Raw genomic sequence first — 10,062 nt, forward strand, 5'->3', positions numbered from 1 at the left:
AAAAAAAAAAAAAAAAAAAATAGCAAAGAAAGCTGTCAAAGCTTGCTCATTTAAAAATTTTAAACAGGTTGGTGCTGGACATTGGGAATTTTACCTTATTATAATAAACAAAATCCATCTCATTTCTTGTTGAATATTGTTCTGTCAGGCAGTTTAAGTTATTGATCAAATAAATAGAGTCCTTTTGAGGCTTCTTAAGTTTTCTTAGGGTAGATTCGGTGAAGACTTTAGGGCTAACCTAAGTCCTTTGCTGAGGTATGATGCCACCAAATTTCCTGAGTTTTCAGAAGAAAATCTTTCCTTTCCACCTCCTCAAACTTCAATAAGTTTGCTACTCACTGAGATTCCTTATGCGCATGGCGTTATCTGCGGAAAAAATGGAGACTCTGTTTCACAGCTGGGGTAACGCAGTGTGGGACAGGATGGAGGCCTCTAGGAATATATAACATAAAATCGAGCTAATCAAGAGGAAGAAAGAGATCAGCAGGGGATGTAGGCAGAAAACTAGAATACCTAGACAATCCAGGATCACTCTTATCCCTTTACACAGGGAATGGGACTCAGCCCACTTCATTTGAATCTGAATTATTGGATTAATACAAATGGGCACTTGGGAACGGAACCTGAGGCCATACTTCTAGTCATTAATAACCATCTTTACCATACTATTAATACTGCAGGAGATGAAATTAGCATTTTAAAGACAAAACAGTGTTTTTTTTTTCCCACTATAACTCTCCCTTTCTATAGAAATTTCTTATCAGAAAAGCTGAATCAGGTTTAGTGGAGCTCAAAGTCCTATTTCTTCCAGTTTGAAGGTCAATCTCAGTGTGGTGTGATATCTGAAAGAAATATAAATCTAAACCCAAAAGTTTTAAAAACACAATGCAGTTACCAGATGTCTTCTAGTAAGAAAACTAGCAGATAAACAGAGTGAATAATGTGTTTCTAGCAGTAAAACACAGAGTTAATATACCTATGTCATAGCAAAGCTTCTGAAAGGCAACAGAAGGCCAATTTGGCTACCTTGGGGGTGTGAGAGAATGTATTGGAAGGATATCAGAAGTTTACAGATTTTATAGGTGTGCAGTGAAATAGGGGGCAGAAACAATAGATCCTGTCTTACAAGGAGGGCAATACAGATATTCTCCTATTTTAGTTGTCCTCATTATACTGATTAAAGTTTCTTTGCAAAAATAAAAGAAACCAAAATCCTGAATACTAGTCATTTTCAGTCATGTTAATGAAATTCTTATCTCATACAAAAATTTTATACAATCATCAGTTAATTTAAACTCCTCTTTGTTGCCTAACATACAGAAATCTTTTGAGGATAAATATCATTATAAAAATACTTCTACATAATAAAAATAATCCGGAAACCCTCTATATGGCTGATTGATTCATAGTCTTGCAAGGCTGTAAACAATAAGGTCTAGGAAAATGAAATAATTTGGATGCTTTCCTGGAGACCAGAGCAGGATTTAACTTGCAGATACAGTTTCATTTTCTACAATTATAATTAGATATGCTATTTCTTCCAAGAATAACATTAATAATTTAAACCCTGCCAATACATTTTCTTTTTAAGCAGAAAAGAAAAGAAAAAGGCAATACTTTCAGTGTTAATCATTTTGTTTTGATTAAAACATTAACATTTGTAAATATTTTCTTTAAGAGAAAGGGATTAAGGATTCTGCATTTGTGCCCTCTGCATTAAAATATGTGTCATCTTGGAACAGCACATTTAATTAATGTTCTAAAGCTTTTGAAAAAGCAGACTGGAAAACTAGATTCATTATGTTTCACCTAGTTGTCCTCTTAGCATGCTAATACAATGCTATGATAAAGTTTAACACTACAGATGGACTTTCATATTTTCTTTTATTGAACAACGGAGGTGACATTACTCTAAAACAGTATGTTACTTTGCCTGAATAGCCAAGACATGATAAGTAAAATTCAAGACTCGATGGTGGCGATTAATGTATCTCAGTTGCCTTACTGATATCTTATTATTTTTATCTACTTTATTTTTTTAAATTTTCTAAAACTTCTTTTTCAAAAGTAGGCAGGGCATAAACATTGATTAAATACACAAAATTCTTCTCTGCTTTCCTTTATTACGTTAATGTCAACTAGCAAAGACCAGAATCAGGGAGCACATATCTCCCATCATCACTTCACAGCTGCCTAAGAGACCAACCGTAGGAAAGGAGCTGGGATTAGAACACATTACTCTCACACTTCCTAAGAGCTTTTCAGGTTTACTCATGTCACGACTTGTACCACCAAAAATCTAAACTCAGGTTATCCATTGTCTCTGAAATTCTTATTCTTTCAGGTAGAGTGATTATACAATTTATCTTCCAAGGCAGAACACTTTAGAATGAGACAAGGTGCTGCTAAGAAACAGATGGCTTGGGCTGGACACGGTGGCTCATGTAAGTAGTCCCAGCACTTTGGGAGTTGAAGGCGGGAAGATTACCAGGTCAGGAGTTCGAAAGCAAGCAGGCCAATATGGTGAAACCCCACCTCTACTAAAAATACAAAAAACCAGCCAGGCATGGTGATGCGCGACTGTAGTCCCAGACAGGAGGCTGAGGCAGGAGAATTGCTTGAACCCAAGAGGCAGAGGTTGCAGTGAGCCAAGATTGTGCCACTGCACTCCAGCCTGGCTAATAGAGGGAGATTCCATCTCAAAAAAAAAAAAAAAAGAAAAAGAAAAAGAAAAAGAAGCAGATACCTTGGAATGACATTAGTAAGCCACGACTATGCTGAGATTTATGATCTAATCTTTCATCCATTTCTCTGCCCTCATACCCTTCTTTCTGCCTTCTGAAATTCATAGTCTGAACCCAAAAAAATCATCCCAGACCCTTAATCTCTTTTCTGACCATTTTCTACACCTTGTTACTCTTACTTTTGAGTGAAAAATCCCTCAGGCCACCCTCTGAGTATTCCTTTCCCTAGAGACCTATCAAGTGGAGGCCAATTTTTTTCTCCCACAATCCTGGGATGGCTAGATGTCTTTCTCCCTCATCATTGTCACTGGCAATGAGGACCATTTCTCCTCCCTTCTCTCCAAAAAAAAGTCTCATATTCTTTGGTGTGAGTGCCGCTAGACCACAACACCATCATCCTTCTTGCAGGAACCTACTGGTGTCTAGAAATTAATAGACATTTAGACACTCCTCCTCATTCATTAAATATTTCAGCATGTAGTACACTATTTTTTACTTAACTCACCAATCCACTCTGTTCTTCTTCAAAATGTAACCATCTAAATCCTCCGATAGTTCAACTCCAAAGACTTTTTTGCACTGTCTTCCTTCATTTATCTATTCTCAAGGCTGTATTTTTGATTTTCCAATAACTTCTAACGGTACCACATCCCAAATTTAAATTTCAAGCATCTTAATTTCTAAAAACTTCCTGTTATCTTTCTAGTTCCCTTACTCTAGTACTCCTATTCCATATATTTAGTAAAACCAGAAAGCTCTACCACCTCACAAACTCATTGATCTCATTTTCTCCCTTTCTCAGCTTAAATTTACTTATTCGTTGCTTTCATCCATTGTCCCGTAACTCTCAATTCCCTTCCCCCTTTCCCTTCCTTTGTAATCACTTGGCAAGACCCCATTACTCAATAAACACCATTTTCTACGTACTTCATGATTTTTACTTGAGCCCTGGAACATGGGGCCCTGGAACTCTCAGTCCTGACTCACCATTGTGCCCTGTTAACCTAAGTTCAGAGATTTTGCAAACAATGAGATACAACCCAGTGGAGGGGCATAAGATTAATTTCAGAGGTGACAACATGCGTTATCAATGAATTAGAAGACAAGAACAGAAATTGTCAGAGTATATTAGACATACGAATAGTAAGTATTGTACACAAAACATTTGTTCCAGATTGTGTATATGAATTGCAGAACAGTTCACAACATTGGGAATATTTCTTATAGTGGTTTAGAATCAATAATTCAAAACACTGACCTAGTCAGTTTTCTATTTTACACCTACCCTTTTTTCAAATCTCTAACCTGCCTTCTTCACTTCACTCCCGATTTCACATACAAAATAGAAGCAGAAGAAAACTCCCTTAACTCTCCACCACCAACACTAGACTGCTAACATCTGTACCATATACACGGACTTACATCCTTATTGGATGAGCTTTCTTTGTTCCTATTTTAGGCATCCACTCTCTTATCACTTGGGTTCCTACAAACTTTTACTTCCTCAAGACCTCTGTTCATGAAATGAAACCTCGGTCTCCTACATCGTTAGTTACTCACTTTTGCCAGGATGATTCTTGTTGATAACAGAAATGCCTAATAAAAATAATAGCTATCATGTACATAGTAATTATTATGTGCCATATCCTGTTGTAAAATTTCACATTATTTTTATTCTTACTCGAATTAGGAATTATTTTCTTACTATTTTATGGACTGAGGCACAGAGGGTTAGATAACTAGCTCAGAGTGATAGTACTCTGATGTGACAGAATCAATATTTGAACTAGGAGGTTTGGCTGCTGAGTCTGAATTCTTAACCACTATGCAATTGCTTTCTTCCTGTGAGTCAAACTTCTTGACTAAGTTGTCCTTCAGCTATATTTTCATGTTCTTCAGTCCCCTAAATGACACTGTAGCAAATGCCTTTTGTGTTGCACACCACAACCCCTCTTCACCAGGTTATGGCATAGCTGAGGCTGATGGTTCCGTTTATGCTGCCAATACCCACCCACAGCACCTGTGAAGTGTCTCTCAGTCTGTGTGTGGGTGCGGCCCAGGAGGCCAGAAGAGTTATGGTTCCTCAGGGCCCACTCTCAAACAAAAGGGAACAGGAGTCAATGACTCTATGTCCTAGATGCCCATTTGTTGAGCAGACCCCTCAGAGGTTTCCTGTTTTCTGGTATCCATGCTTTTGAGTAATTTTCTTTCTCTGGAACATGAGTAGAACTTATGAGTTGCTTCTAATCAGTAGAATATGGCAAAGATAATGGGATGTCATTCCTGTGACTATGTTTTATAAGACTCTATTTTAGAAGACTGGAGAAAGAAGTTTTCCTTGCCAGCTTAGAAGTAACAGCCATGTTAAGGAAGTTCATGTGGCAAAATCCTCTGGAAACTCCAGGTGGCCTGGAGGGCTTAACAGTGGCCTCCAGCCAACAGCCAGCAAAAAGTAGGCCCTTGGTTTTACAGCATGAGGAAATCCACCAAGAATATGACTCAGCTTGAAAGTGAGTCCTTCCCCAGTTGAGCCTCTTGATGAAAACACACCCCACTCAATGACTGGTGATATTCTAAAGCAGGAGACCTAGCTCCGCCATGCCTAGACTTCTGATACACAAAAACTGTGAACAATAAATATGTGCTGTTTTAAACCAGTAAGTTTGTGGCTGCTTACTGTTACTTAGTAATACATTTTTATTTCAGAATACAACTCTCAGGTGAATTCTACATCATATCATAGAGGGTATAACCAGCAGGATTATACCCACTGTATAAATCACTTCATTAACACACCTTTTATTGATTTTTATATTTTCCCATTCTTTGCCTCTGCCTTTGGGTTTAGCTCCCAATAGACTAGCATCACTCACATCTGTGTTTCAGGTTCTGCTTTCAGGAGAACCAAGATGTGACAGGCGTGAGGGAACAAGAATCTGAGAAACATCTGCCTTGGTCTCGTTTCCTCATTCTTTTACCCAGTCTATCTTTGGCTCTCTGCAATCATGTTTTCCTCATCACCACTCCAATAAAACTGAATTACTTATTACCACCAATGACTATTCATGTCAAATCGAATGGTCAGTATTTAGCCCTAATCTCACTTGACTTCTCAAAAGGCTGTGCCAGAGTTAATTACTTCCTTCTTGTTGACCAACCATCCTCTGGCTTATGGGACAACACGTTCACAGGATGCTCCTCCTCAATCATTGGCTGCTCCGTCTTAGTCTGGGGGAAGCTGGTTTCTCTTTTCCTCTCGACTCTAGGAGTTGGAGTACCCAAGGCCTCTATCTGCATTCACTCCCTAACTTTTCTCTTCCACTCCCAAAGTTTTAAATAATACATCCCAACTGGAATCTTTAATAGGCAGCTTAAATTTCATATGTTCGAATAAAACCCCTTGATTCTTAGCCCAAATCATTTCCCCCACAACATTCCCCATTTATTCATTCTATTCACACTATTAGTCCCAAACCCTTGGTAGACACTCTAGTCTTAGTCTTCTCTTTTTCTCGCAATCCATCTCCAATCTATAAGCCAGTGCTGTGAAGTGTGACTTCACATTTTATTACAAATCCAAGTTCTACTTCATCTGCCATTTGTTTCCCTCTACAACCTGTTTTCTTGCAACAACCAGAAGGGATTTTTTAGAAATGTATAAATCAGATCATGCCACCCTCAAAATCCTTTAGTGGCTTCTTAAGAACAGAAAACCTAACCTCTTTAACTAGGCCATTGAGTTGTTTTTTATCTTTTTTTTAAATGACTTCTTGTTCTGTTACCCTCCTTCCCTCACTCCACTCCAGCACCTGTAGGCTTCTCTGCGCTATCTGAACACACCCAGCTGTTTGGACAGGACGTTTTCACTTGCACCTCTTTCAGGCTGGAATGCTTTAACTCCAGATCATCAATCTTTTCTGTCATTCAAGTCTCCAACCAAAGTTCACATCTCAGTAAATCTTCCTCTGGAAACCTTTCTAAAATACCCATTTCTCAGATTATTTAAACTAGCTCAGTTGACAGGGCTGCTTGGTCTTCCTAAAAGAAGTGTGTTAGGAAATTGTGGTTTCAGGCATTATACAGTCATCATTGCTATTTACATGTGGCCTGAGAACATTGTTAATGTTCCAGTTGAGAGTGCAGGATAGAAAGACAAAAAAGTGAGCGAAGTGTGAGATAAAGAAATAGATTAGGACAAAACAAAACAAAAACAAAACCCCATAACCTCTAAGCAGAGATGAATATAACTATTTCAAAGAGAAGCAGGGTTTGATTTCAGGACTGGCATAAATCCTTGACTAATAAGGTACTGTGTTGTCCCATTCAGTATGAAGACAGTCGAAACACCTATCTTTGTGCCTTGTTTACTCCAGCCTTACATGATCATTTTGGCGATCCAAGTAAGAAAAGAATACCAACATAATGTGGAGAGATTTTTTCTTGTCAATGGCTGTGGATGTCAAAGTAAATTATGAGAGCTTTGTCTGTTGCAAGCAGGGGAAAATCTTAATGGCAAGTATAGTCTATCTGGAAGCCATATAAAACGCTAAGATCCAGGGGTTAGAATAAATACTCTTTGCTTTCACATGGAAAAGAGAACCACTAGAGGCTTGCTAGCCATTAACATTTCACCAAAGATAAGAAACATCTGGACATGAATGGGTATGTGGGAGAAATACTTTCTTAATGTAAGTTTCTACTGAAACTTGCCTGAATCAAGGGAGAGATGATGCAAATAAGAATAATGGAGTACAGATAACAACAGTCCAGGCAATACAAGGGGTAGAAATACAGTACGTTTGTCATGCCCGCTATGAAAGGACCTCATGAAATATGCAAAAGTAGATCTATGCCTTTCTTGTTACACAGATTAGACAGATTACATGTTACAAAAAAAGGTTAAGAAATGGTGAATGGAGATGTTACTTCTATATTGAAAGAAAACATTTTTTTTAGAAGGGTTATTTAAGAACCTCCTTCTTGCAAAAACCCAGAGACCTGAATTTTTCCAAAATAGGTTTTATCATTTCATTGGTTTTATGTCTCTGTCATATTTCAGAGGAGAAAAGAACCTTCAAGTTTCCAGTGGAGCACATGCTAATGGTTATGGAAACACATTTTTAGAATCATTTATCTAGAGCAAGAATTGCGTTCCTGACCTGCGTATTAGAGTATCCAGGGAAGCTTTTAAATAACATAAAACATACAATATAGAACTCCCATCCCTGAATATTCTGACGTAATTGGTTTGTGGTGGATTCTGACATGGGGCCTGGTGGCTGGCGTTTATTAAAACCTCCCCTAGAGACACCAACATGCCGCCAGAGTTCAAAACTATTCCTTTTGATGATAATGCTCAGAAATGTGTAGCTTCATTTGTGGAGGTAACAGACCTTATTCAGTTCTGGCCCAGGTGCAGCTGAAACTTCCCATACCTTTGAGTCATTTGCAGAGCTGGCCCTTTGTCTTTTATGACAATAAATTTTACCTTGGCATCCACAACAAAACTTTAAAGGGTCCTTTGGTTTAAAAGTTTAGATATTAATGCTCTAGAGAAGATAATTTTACCACCTTTTTTTTACCTATAAATTCAGCTGTGAAACAAAGACTTTCACAGTTCTTTTGAAAAGAAAGAATAGAATGAAGAATTCAAGTTATGTTTTTAACAAATAAAAGACAATTCCATTCAAAATGCACAAAATTTAAATTTCTTTATTATATTTTATTTGATTGTATTTTATTTTATTTTTTGTTGAGACGGAGTTTTGCTTTGTTGCCCAGGCTGGAGTGCAGTGGGCTCCCTGTAACTTCCACTGCCGGCCCCCACAATGTGTTCAAGGGATTCTCCTGCCTCAGCCTTCCAAGTAGCTGGGATTATAGGCACCCACCACCACGCCCTGCTAAGTTTTTGTATTTTTAGTATAGATGGGGTTTCACCATGTTGGCCAGACTGAAATTTCTTTTAATTAACATTTAAATAATGTGTATATTATGCATAATAAATAAATTTTCATTAACATTTAACAAATATTATTGTTACAAAACAATAAAGAAAAAGCAAACAACCCAATTGTACTTACAAATGGCAAATAAGCATAGAAAAAATTACTCAACATCAAGAGCCAGCAGAGAAAATTCAAAACACAATGAAAGATAACATCATCATGGAAATGCAAATTTAAACCACAATGAGATACCCACAATGGCTAAAACTATGAGACTGACAAAAATGTGTTGGCAAGTATGTAGAACAACTGAAATTCACATATATTACTAAGGAAGAAGTAAGCAATTGGTCTGGTAGTTTCTAATAAAGTTGAGTATATATCTACCCTATGACCAGGTAACTTTACAAGTAGATATAAATACAAAATAAATGAAAACTGATATCTTACCGATATATTCAAACATACAGTATGAATTTAAAATATGTTGAATGAAAGAAACCAGCCACAGAAGCATCGACCATGTGGCAGTCAGCCTTGAAGATTATGTCCAATGATCTCTGCCTCCTGGTCGTCACACCCTGTGTAATGCCCTTTCCTTGACTATGGGCTGTTCCTGATGACTGACTTCTACCAATAGAATTCAGCAGAGGTGATAGGGTGTCACTTCTGATTCTTAGTTACAAAAAGACTGTGACTTCCATTTTCGGAACTCTATTTTTCTCACATGTTCTGAGGGAAGCCAGGTATCCATGTTGTTTGATCCCCTCGAGAGACCCTTGTGACAAGCTGATGTCTCTGGTCAATGATCATCAAGAACTGGAGGTCTTCCAACTGCCACAATAGTGAGCTTAGAAACAGATCCAGCCTTGAGTTGAGTGTAGCCCCAGCTAGCCACATTAATTGCAGCCTGTATGACAGACTTTGAGCCAGATATGATTAGCTAAGCCATGCCTGGATTCCACAGAAACTATGAGATAAGTTGTTTCTCTAAGCCACTAAATTTTGGAGTAATGCACAAGTGTTGTCTAGCAGATTAAAATGGAAACAGCAATAGATAACTAATGCAACGTGTGATTCCATTTATGTGAAATTCTAGAGAAACCAAAACTATCCTTTAGTGATAGGAAACAGAACACCGGTTGCCCAAAGGTGGGGGTGAGTATGAACTGAGGTGAAAGAAATGTACTATATTTTAATTTGAATGATGGTAACACAGGAATATATGTTTGTCAAAACTCATTGAACTGTACATTTATGGCCTGTGGATTTTACTATATATAAATTATAACTCAAGAAAGGAAGAAAGATCAGGAATACTATTCGTTGGCCAACTGGCTGAGGATAGGTGTATGGGTCAATATAATTGGATC

This window comes from Cebus imitator, unplaced genomic scaffold (genome assembly GCF_001604975.1).
Source record: "Cebus imitator isolate Cc_AM_T3 unplaced genomic scaffold, Cebus_imitator-1.0 Scaffold12, whole genome shotgun sequence".
Classification (NCBI taxonomy): Eukaryota; Metazoa; Chordata; class Mammalia; order Primates; family Cebidae; genus Cebus; species Cebus imitator.